Genomic DNA, 10,298 nt, shown 5'->3' on the forward strand with positions numbered 1-10,298 from the left:
GAGAAGCCGAGAGCAGGCATAAGATGCAAAACAGAGTAAAATAAATAAAAGTCACGCATCACGTTAGGGAGAGGGTCCACGTGGCCGACCAATGGCAGCAGACAGCCCCTCCTGACGGCTGCAGCTTTAGGGGGCCTTCAGAGTGGTTTCCATGGCACCCGTGCCTTCATAATCCTCACCCAAGCGGCTCTCCTTCAGCTCACCTTGCGTCACCAAGCTGGAGGAGAAATGAAGTAAGTGTGACAAATATGCTGATATCCAGAGAGAAAGAGAAGGTGGAGGAAGGAGGGAGGCAAGCCCAGGGGCTTCCTCCAGGGCAAGTGGCTGGGGTCCCTGCCTGGGGCTCTGAGGGCATTTCTGGGGGACCAGGCCTAACCAAACTCTGATTTAGAAAAATCCAGGGACTCAAATACCCAAACAGTTTGGAGAGAAAGGTGATCTGAGCTCCTGTGGGCAGATGGTCGGGCCTTACACAGCAGGTCCCTGGGAACACAGAACCCTGGGGGACCAGGCTCCATGGCCACCACGGTCAGGTCTTATTGTGCTCACTCCCCTCCAGGCCCCTGGCAGAAAGTTCGCCTTTATCTCCACGCTGGCATATAAGCTGTGTGGCCTGTATTCGCCGTGTGACCTCGCAAAGCCTGTGCTCATCTCTCTGAAAAGATACTGGGTTGTCCTGAGTATTGAAAATCTTATATTTAGATGTTCCCAGCTCATGCCTAGGACATAGAAGGATTGCAGACAGCTGCAGGTTTTTAATATACCCATTTCGTTGAAGTACAATTCACATGCAATAAAACTCACTAATTTTAAGTATACCATTTGATGGATTTCAACATGTATATGTAGTCATGGAGCCACCACCCAATCGAGATAGAGAATGTTTCTATGATGCAGAAAAGTCCCTCCTGGCCCTCTGCAGTCAATCTTCTCTCCCCATCTTGGCCCCAAGCAACCACTGATGGGTTTTCTGTCCCTAAAGCTCTGCCTTTTCCAGAATGTCATATATACAGAGGCCTCTGTGTCTGGCTTCCTTCACTTCGCACAATGCTTTCAAGGCTCACCCACATTGCTGCATGTACCGGTAGCTCCTTCCTTTTCCCTGCTGGATAGCATTCCATCCTTTGGATTAAACAGAAACTTTCTTGCGTGTGTGTGTGTGTGTGTGTGTGTGTGTGTGTGTGTGTGTGTGTATGAGACTGGGTCTTGCTCTGTTGCCCAGACTGGAGTGCAGTGGCCTGATCATAGCTCACTGCAGCCTTGGCCTCCTAGACTCAAGCAATCCTGTTGCATCAGCCTCCCGAGTAGCTGGGACTGCAGGTGTGCACCACCATGCCCAGCTAAATTTTTTTATTTATTGTATTTTATTTCTTGTTGTTTTTTTTTTTTTTTTAGAGGTGGGGTCTCACTATGTTGCCCATGCTGGTCTCAAACTCCTAGGCTAAAGCAATCTTCCTACCTTGGCCTCTCTAAGTGCTGGGATTAAAGCCGTGAGCCACTGCACCCAGTCAATAATAACTTTTTAAATATTTGATTATGTTTAATGATACTTGAAGTCCACCCTGAGTCCTGTTCCCCTTTGTAATACTCTGCTGTTTCTTCTTGGGTTCGTCTCAGAGGTATCATCATGGTCACACCTTCCTGGCATGTTCCTGAGCTTTTTTCTTCACGCAGACCCAGTAGTACCTGCTGGTGGGGAGAGGGGTAGGGAAGGGGTGGGGGTCGCCCACCCAACCCAGGCTCACCCCCAATCCCATGTGAAACTGCGCCCACCCGCCATGGCTGCACCCATGGATGTCACCAGTGGGACAACAGTGCAGGCGTGGCCTTGCTGTAGCATGCCTGGTCCACCTAATGCTTTCCCAGCCCCTGCCTGACCTTTGCCAAATCTGTCCTTTCTTTCTCAGCCCTAGAGCCCCACAGAGAAGGTGGCGTGGAAGGTCCCCACAAAAGAATCCAGCCCTTCTCCATCCACTGATTTCTTCTCTTTCATTCATTCAACAAGAAATTATTGACAGGCTTCCTGTGCCAGGCACAGGCCAGGGGCTGGGTGGCGGGCAGAGGGGCAGCCTCCAGGGCCGCAGGGCCCAGCCAGGCCCACCTCCATCACCTCTCCTTCCCCGCCCCAGACTTGTCCCAATAGGCGGGACTGAAACGAAACCTCACCCCTCCAGCATCCTCCAATTTCTTGCTCTTAGTTCAGACCCTGCACAGCAGCAGGCAATTGAAAAGGACTTCCGGATACCCGCTCACACTTTCATCCTTCTTTTCTCTCTCCCTTTTTTCATCTTCTTTTTAAAAATGCTCTTTAATAGTGGGAAAGTTAGCATGAAAAGGAGAGAAAATGAGGCTTGAAAAGAATGTGTCTGATGTGCAGCAATTTGTTCACCTGCGAGAGGTTCTTCCCCTCCTGAACCTCGCTGCTGGGGGGCCCAGCGCTGCCGGGCAGCAGGAGGCGGGGGGCGGCTGGGAAGCTAGAGGAGGCCTCTCTTCTGCCCTTCTGAAAGCAGAGGCAGGAGGTGGGTCAAGGTAAGAGATTGGCCTCATGACAGCAAGTAAAGTCAGGGTCATAGGAGACCAGGGTCACCTGCCATGTCCCTCTGGCATCTGTTGGAGCCACACTAGGGACCTGGAGAATTGTTCACCATAAGGCATTTCCTTTCCTATCTTAAGGCAAGAGCCTGGTGTCCTGTGTGGTGGGGAAAGGGGGCCTAGAGTCAGGGAATGGGGTCCCAGCAGGGCAGGTTCAGGGCCTGGTCACCCCAGGACTCAGACCACCATTTCTTCCTCCCTCCTACTTGGGCTCCAGCCACGTGCCCCACTGACCTCCAGTCAGGTCCCAGCGAAGGATCCTTCCCCGAGGATCCCAGCTGGGCTTAGGGTTTCAAGAAAGCCTCAACCGGCCTCCATCCACTCTGCGCTGGACTGAACCTGCTGCCCCCTCCCCTTACTCAATGAGAAAGCTCAGGACCCACATGCAAGACAGAGCCTGCAAGAGAAGACCCCTGTCGAGCTCCTTTCCTGCAAAGGAGACCATTCTTTGGCTCCTATCATGAGAGGCAGGGAGGCAGGGCCAAAGTGCCCACAGGGCAGGTGCTGCTAGAGCTTGTTTCCCTGGGAAATGACAGAGGGGTGCGACGCCAGCGAGCCTGGAGTCTTGACAGGCTGGACGGCCCAATGATTAGACAGTGGGCTCTGGGCCAGCTGCCCGGGTTCAGATAAAATCAGATCAAATCCATTTGCTGCTTATTAGCTGTGTGGCCAGGACTGGAACCAGACAGAAACTGGGGGTGACTATAGCGGTGCCTCTCTGAGTCATTGTATAAGTTACCACCCATAATGCTCTTGGGACGGTACTTGGCACACAGTAGGTGCACGGAGAAGGCTGGTGTCCCGAGCTCAGCATCATTATTCAGCCAGACCCTCCCCAGCATAGTAGCGCCCACCCCGCTGGCAGGATAGGAGGATGGAGGATGGGCACTTCCCCCCTCCCCTTCCACCTGGGGCAGGGAGAATCTGCCAGGAGTGCCCCGTCCCTGAGCTCCAGCCTCCCCCACCACCCCCAGTGACAGAGACAGAGCTGGAGCTGGGCTGGGTAGCAAAAGCTGCAGACAGGGGACTGGGCTGATACCTCAGGGTTGCCCCCACACTGCACAACTCTGGGGATGCCATTTACATCAACAGCCCATGGTGGCCCCTGCCCAGGGCCAAGGCACAAGCTCTGGAGGAGACAGGCCAGGGTTCCCTGAGATGCCTTTGCCCACCAAAGGCTGCTTCAAAGGCCCGAAGAATAAGCCTGACAAGGCAGAGACAGAAGCATGGGCTGAGAAGAGCCTGGGAGCCCGATTTGCCGGTGGGCCCAGCCTGGGGGGACATGGGTTTTCCCTTCTCCTGGAGCACAGTGGCCTAGTTTTGTCCTGGAGACTGAAAAGACAGACCCAGAGAAAAGCTTCATGCTGTCCCTCCCTCAAAGCCATCTCACGCCCACACATCTCCGCACCCCTCCCCAGAGGCCAGAGCTGCGGGAACCCCAGTGAGAGTGTGGTTTCCTCTCAGCCTCGCCCCCCAGAGACTTCCGCTCAGCAGCAGCTGCGGCCAGGCCATCTTGAGGCGAGACATCAGCGAGTCCTTGTGAAACCTCCCTGCACGGTGGAGACAGACAGAGACAGGGCACCAGGCTAGGGCCCTTCCAGTGGAGGGGGCAGCAAGTGAGCAGGGGCGGTCAGAGGGGTGGGAATCACAGGGGAGAACAGTGACTAGGGAGAGTGATAGAGAAGTGTGTGCCACTGCTGTGTGCATGTGCAAATGTGCATGTATGCACATATGTATGTGTGCTGCATGCTCAAGTGTGTAGTATGTGTGCAAGTGTGTAGGTGGGTGTGTGCAAATGTGTGAGCAAGCATAGCTGTGTGCAAATGCATAAGTGTGCACTGTATAGGCACAAACGGATGTGTCAGTGTACAAGTGCTGCTTGTGCAATTTTGTGGCTGTGTGTGCAAATGTATGCGAGTCTGTGCCTGTATGCAAATGGGTGTGTGCAAGTGTGCAGGTGTGTCACACAAGTGCAATGGTGCATTTCTGCAAATGCACATGTGTGCAAGTGTGTGGACATGCGTGCAAATGGGTGCTAGTGCACAGGTGTGTGGGTGTGCAAGTGTATGCAAACGCATATATGTGCACATGTGTTCAATGCATGTGTGTGCAACTGTGCATATGTGTGCAAGTGTGTGTGTGTGAGTGCCCTGGAAAAGAGAGAGGGAGAGGAGGAGGGAAGGAAGAGCAGAAAAATACCTATGGTAAAAGTCAGTACTGCCCAGCAGATGTGTCCAACGGAGAGCACCAAGAGGCAGAAACAGCCTCTCTTTGTTCCTGTCTCAGTAGTGGGCATAGTAGCAGTACAATGACTTGTGCTGCCTGCCTGGCAGATCACACAGGTCACAGATGCCTCCTCGTCACAGGATGTGGTCGCTGCACCCTGTCCTAACTCCAGTCCTTTCCCTCACCTTCACCAGCTAACCCCTTCCCTCCAAACCCCCTCCCCTGATTGCTGTCAAGGTCAGCAGGCCCCGCCCCATCCATGAGCGAGCCAAGGGTAGTATCTGCTCAATGCCGTCACTCCGTTTGGGCCAGCTTCTCCTCGCCCAGGAACAAGGGGATTTCCTGACTGTCTCTTTAGGCAGGGTGACGTAAGCTGTTTTGCTAGTGTAGAGCCAAAGAGCCTTCCAGGCCTTCATTTATCTAGATGTGGAGTCCTTTGGGAATGAGCATAGCAGGCTTGTTCCTCCCCAGCATCTTGGAAGATCTCGGACTAGTGCTCCATGCAGATGACTGGGACCTAAGAAACAGAGCCCTGCAGAAGGACTGGCAAGACCACATGTCCCGGGGTGGCCAGTGTTTCCAGCAGTGACACTTGGGATTGAAACCAACCTTTGCACAGCGAGAGACCCCACAGTACCAGCTGTGCCACTGACTGGGAAGTGCCCAGCCCTGGCCCTAGAGTGGGAAAATGGCCTGGACATGAAATGTGTGGAGACCTGACACCTGTGCTGGCCCCTGCAGCAGAGGCAGAGGTCCAGGCAGGCGGGGACCTGCTTTTCCCAGGGCTCTCCAGGGAGTCCCTGCACAGCCCTCAAGAGCCTGCCCTGCGTTATCATCCTCAAGGTCAAGAAACTTCCTTGGGGGAGTCTCCAGAGACAGGCAGCCTGGCCATGCCCTGGCGGACCCACCCACTCTACTCCAGGACCTCCGGATTTGGTCTGGGAGTCTCGGCACAGGGGAGTCTGCCATCGAACCAGCCACCTGCATCAGAGCCGGGTCCACCTCCTCCGTCCCGCTGTGGCTCTTTGAGCCTCAGTTTCTTCATCTGTAAGGTGGGAGGTGAGGATGACCAATTCAGTGTCTGGTGAAGACAAAATTTATCCCCTTGTCCAGGGCTGGCCTGGAGCAGACCCTCCCCTTCCTCCTCATCTCGGCCCCAGGGCAAGCATGGCTTCCCTCCCTAGCCTTCCTCCCTTGGAGCTCCAGGCACTGAGGACTCCTGGCAGATCTCATTCATCTCTCTCTCTCTCCCTCTCTCTCTCTCTCTCTCTTCCTCTCTCTCTCCCTCTCTCCCTCTCTCTCTCTCCCCGCCCCCCCCCGCCAGAATGCCACGTAGATATCCCTCTCTCCTGGAAAACTTTCCTGCCCCCAAGCCCTGGTGGGGTGCCTCTCCTAGGGCCTTGCATGTGTCCCAAACTTTCCCTACCTTCCCATCAATCGTGATGAGCTAGAATTACCCGATAATCTACCTGCCTCTCTCTTGGACTACAGTCCCCTTGAGAGTGAGACTGGGTCCAGTAGACTGTTGTCTGCCCAGTGCCCAGCACAGGGTAGATGTCCATGAAATATACATGGACCAGTGACCGACTGAGATTGAGACTTGACTGGAAGCATCTTCCAAATGGCTGCTGGGAGAGCAGCCCATCCGGCACCCCAGCTCATGCCCCATCCCCCACTCCTCCAGCTCCTCTCCTCCCAAGTCCCTGCCATCACAGCCAAGCTCGCGCTCCAAGGCAGCTCTGCCATCATCTGATGCAGACTCGTCAGCTGTTGCCATGGAGACCAGCCAGCAGTGAGCTCTGTGCCCTCCTGCTGCAGGGGCCGAGCAGAGCATGGGGGCACCCTGAAGCGTGCAGAGAGAACCCATCAAGGAGGAGGCGGGGGGAACGCGTGGCTCTGCATCCAGGCAAACCTGGAGTTGGGCCCCATCTGCCCCTACTCTCCTTCCTACACCTGTGACACCTCAGGCAAGTTGCTTCATCTCCCTGAGCCTCCCGTGAAATGCAGAAGATCCCAGCCACCCACTGTTATTGAAGGATGGGATCGACCCATTAGGGCATGGAGCTGTCTCTGTGTCATTTTGGTGTGCCAACCCCTGCCTTGGCTTTCTGGGGGCTGTTTTGAGTGTTCTCTCCCCTTGAACTTTGTGTCCAACTCTCCCCACCTCAACTCAGATGAGGCTGAAGGAAGGAGAGATTCCATTCCCACAATAGCACAAAAAGATTTTCTGTGACATATGAAAACAAAGAAGAAGCCTACAGGTTTGTTAACCAAATTTTGAACTTGGTCTGGCTCTGAGGGCTACTAATGTGGGGGCCACATTCGTTGCTTCCTGCAGTGAGCTAAGGGCTATGGGCAACTCTGCTCATGAAGAGCTTAAGGTGGCATCTCACTTGCAGGACAGCCTCCAGGTCTCACTGGAGTCGGGGAAAGTGATGGTTGTCCTGTCTCCTTGTTGCTTTAAATGGTAGCTATCTCTGAAGATGGCTGAATGTCCCTGTGCCCACTGGGGACTTTGGGGACAGAAACATGCCAAGATGCTACAACCGGCCCTGGGCACAAAGCCACCTCTCCAGCTTTCCATGCCCAGCATTAGTCCTGGCATGGAGCTGAACACCTGTGTCTGAGGCAGGCCTAGGCCCTGATGCAAAATGTACCACCCACCTCCTTCTGCCAAATGTCAACTTGACCCAGCTGCAAGGCAGAGAAAACTTGGCAGTGTTCCCAAAGGGGACAGGAAATTGTCTCTTTTGTTAAATGAATGGATGGATGGATGGAGGATGGATGGATAGATAGATAGATGGGTGGATGGGTGAAAGGCTGGGCGGGTGGGTGGATGGATGGATGGGTGGATGATTGGATGGATGGGTGGATGGATGGGTGGGTGGGTGGTGAATGGGTGGGTGGGTAGATAACTGGATGGGTGGATGGGTGGTTGAATCGGTGGATGACTAGGTGAAAGAATGGATGAATGGATGGGTGGGTGAAAGAATGGATGGGTGGGTGGATGAATGGATGGGTGGGTGGGTAGGTGGATGGATGGATGGATGGGTGAGTGGGTGGATGGATGGATGGGCGGGTGGGTGGATGGATAGGTGGGTGGGTGGATGATTGGATGGATAGATGGATAGATGAGTGATGGGTGGGTGGGTGGGTGGCTAGAAGGAAGGGAGGAAAGGAAGGAATACAAGAGTCATTCTTGGTGTAAAGGCCCACAGAGGTCAGGAGTTCGAGGCCAGCCTGGCCAACACGGTGAAACCCCGTCTCTACTAAAAAGACAAAAAATTAGCCAGGCGTGGTGGTGTGGGCCTGTAATCCCAGCTACTCAGGAGGTTGAGGCAGGAGAATCACTTGCACCTGGGAGGCGGAGGTTGCAGTGAGCCGAGATTGTGCCACTGTACTCCAGCCTGGGTGACAGAGTGAGATTCTGTCTCAAAAATAAATGAAAGAAAAGAAAGAGAGAAAGAAAAGAAAGAAAGGAAATAAGAAAGAAAGAAAGAGAGAGAGAAAGAAAAGAAAGGAAAGAAGAAAGAAAGAAAGAGAGAGAGAGAAAGGGAGGGAGGGAGGGAAGGAGGGAGGGAGGGAAAGGGAAGGAAGGAAGGAAAGAAGGAAGGAGGGAAGGAGAGAGACAGAAAGAGAGAGAGAGAAAGAAAGAGAGAGAAGGAAGGGAGGAAGGAAGGGAGGGAGGGAGACAGGAAGGAAGGAAGGAAGGAAAGAAGGAAGGAAGGAGAGAGACAGAAAGAGAGAGAGAGAAAGAAAACGAAAGAAAAAGACACAAAGAGAGAGAGAAGGAAGGGAGAAAGGAAAGAAGGAAGGAAGGAAGGAAGACAGACAAAGTGAGGAAGATTGCACCAGGATTGCCTCAGATGGGTCTTGCTATGAATAAAATTCAATAATACCAAGAAGAACTTTACAAAAAGAGAGAGAGAGATAAGGTCAAAGAGACTTTTGTGTGCTTCATGAGTGAAGCACACTAAGGAGAAAGGTTCCAGAAAATTTAGAGGAAAAAAAAAAGTGGCTGAACATAAATTTTTGATGAGGATAATAAAAATAAATAACGCCGTAAACTCTTAGAAAACGTGGTGGTTTTCCTTCAAGGGCTTCAGTTAACTCCAGAGTGAGCCGTGAGCTGTGTCCGATTCCGTCATTTCACGGAGTAGGACACTGAGCCACGGGCCATTGAGACTTGCCTGTAATGCAGAGCTGGCGAGACACAACAGTGAGGTGTTTATTGGAGAATTTTGAATATGACTAAGTCCTTCTTTACAGAGCTTAGCATTTTCATCGTCTGTTTTAGGATGAGAAAACAGCATCAGCAGCATTCGGCATGATTGACAGGTTGTGTTTGCTCTTTGCTTATACCTCCTAAAAAGTGGACTGTCTTGGAAGTTTTATTGTAGTTCCCTTCGAAGCAGCCGCAGGTGCTCACTGGCTCACTGACAGTGAGGAGGTGATACAAAGGGCGCAGTCATTCCTCACTGCCATTGGCGTGTGCAGCTTGGGGAAGCACCACAGCACCAGGCGTGGTTCAGCTGACCAGCTGAAGGTTCCAGATCATGGAGGCAGAGAGGAGAAGCTGGCGACAGAGGGCAAGGCGGGATCTGTGGAGGCTCTTCCTCTGCCACTGTGGAACCCTGAGCCAGCCCCCTGCCTCGGGCCTGTCTATATTCCTACAGAGATGTGGAGAGGTGTTATGTGTAGCTAGATGGGTTCCAACATGTCTCCCAGGGCTGGTATTTGGAAGAAATAATAAAGAGGAAAAAGACATTGCTGATGGATCCCAGTGGATCATGCCTGAGGTTTGGGAGCAGCCCTGGTCTTCCTTATTGAGTCTGTGTGATCTCAGTTTCCCCTCCTGTGACCTGCAGCTTTCTCCCACAGAGCTTTGCAAACTGTTTTGGCATTAGGATCCTTCTGGGAAATAGCACCTTACTCAAGACCCCAAAATATGACACAGATTAAAAAGGAGGCATGTCGTTCTGGGTGAGACGTGGGCTGCCCCACCTGACACCCTGCCTGTTCGGGCTCCCATTTCCACCCTCTCCACCCCAAACTCTGAAAACCCCCGTGCGACAGGGAACTGGCTTTGTCTTGTCTCCTCACAGCCTGACAGCCACAACTCTATTATACAGTAAGACCCCCGAGGCTAGGGACTAAGTCCTGTCTTTTTATCTCCAGCTCCTAGCAGCATTCCTAACCCAAGGCAGCCACACAGTGTTTGTTGAGTGAATGAATGACCTGGGAACTAGTCGCTAGAATAATGCTACATAACAGACAACCCCAGAAATCTCAATGACCTGCAGCAACAAAGATCAACATTTTTTCTTCTTGATGGGTACAGATCAGCAGAGGCTGGGCTCCATGTGTAATTTCAAGGCTCATGGCCACACCCAGCATTGACGCGGAGCAGGGAAAAATTCTGCACCCACTCTTGGCGGGGGAGGGCGGGAACGCACTGCAAAGCCACCTGGCGAAATAGG

At 53.0% G+C, this 10,298-nt stretch overlaps 1 pseudogene; it reads right to left on the minus strand.

The window, feature by feature from the left end:
* Positions 1 to 4,256: 4,256 nt before the first annotated feature.
* Positions 4,257 to 6,595, minus strand: LOC107969328 (uncharacterized; annotated as a pseudogene).
* Between the last annotated feature and the right edge of the window lie 3,703 nt (positions 6,596 to 10,298).

This window comes from Pan troglodytes, chromosome 19 (genome assembly GCF_028858775.2).
Source record: "Pan troglodytes isolate AG18354 chromosome 19, NHGRI_mPanTro3-v2.0_pri, whole genome shotgun sequence".
Classification (NCBI taxonomy): Eukaryota; Metazoa; Chordata; class Mammalia; order Primates; family Hominidae; genus Pan; species Pan troglodytes.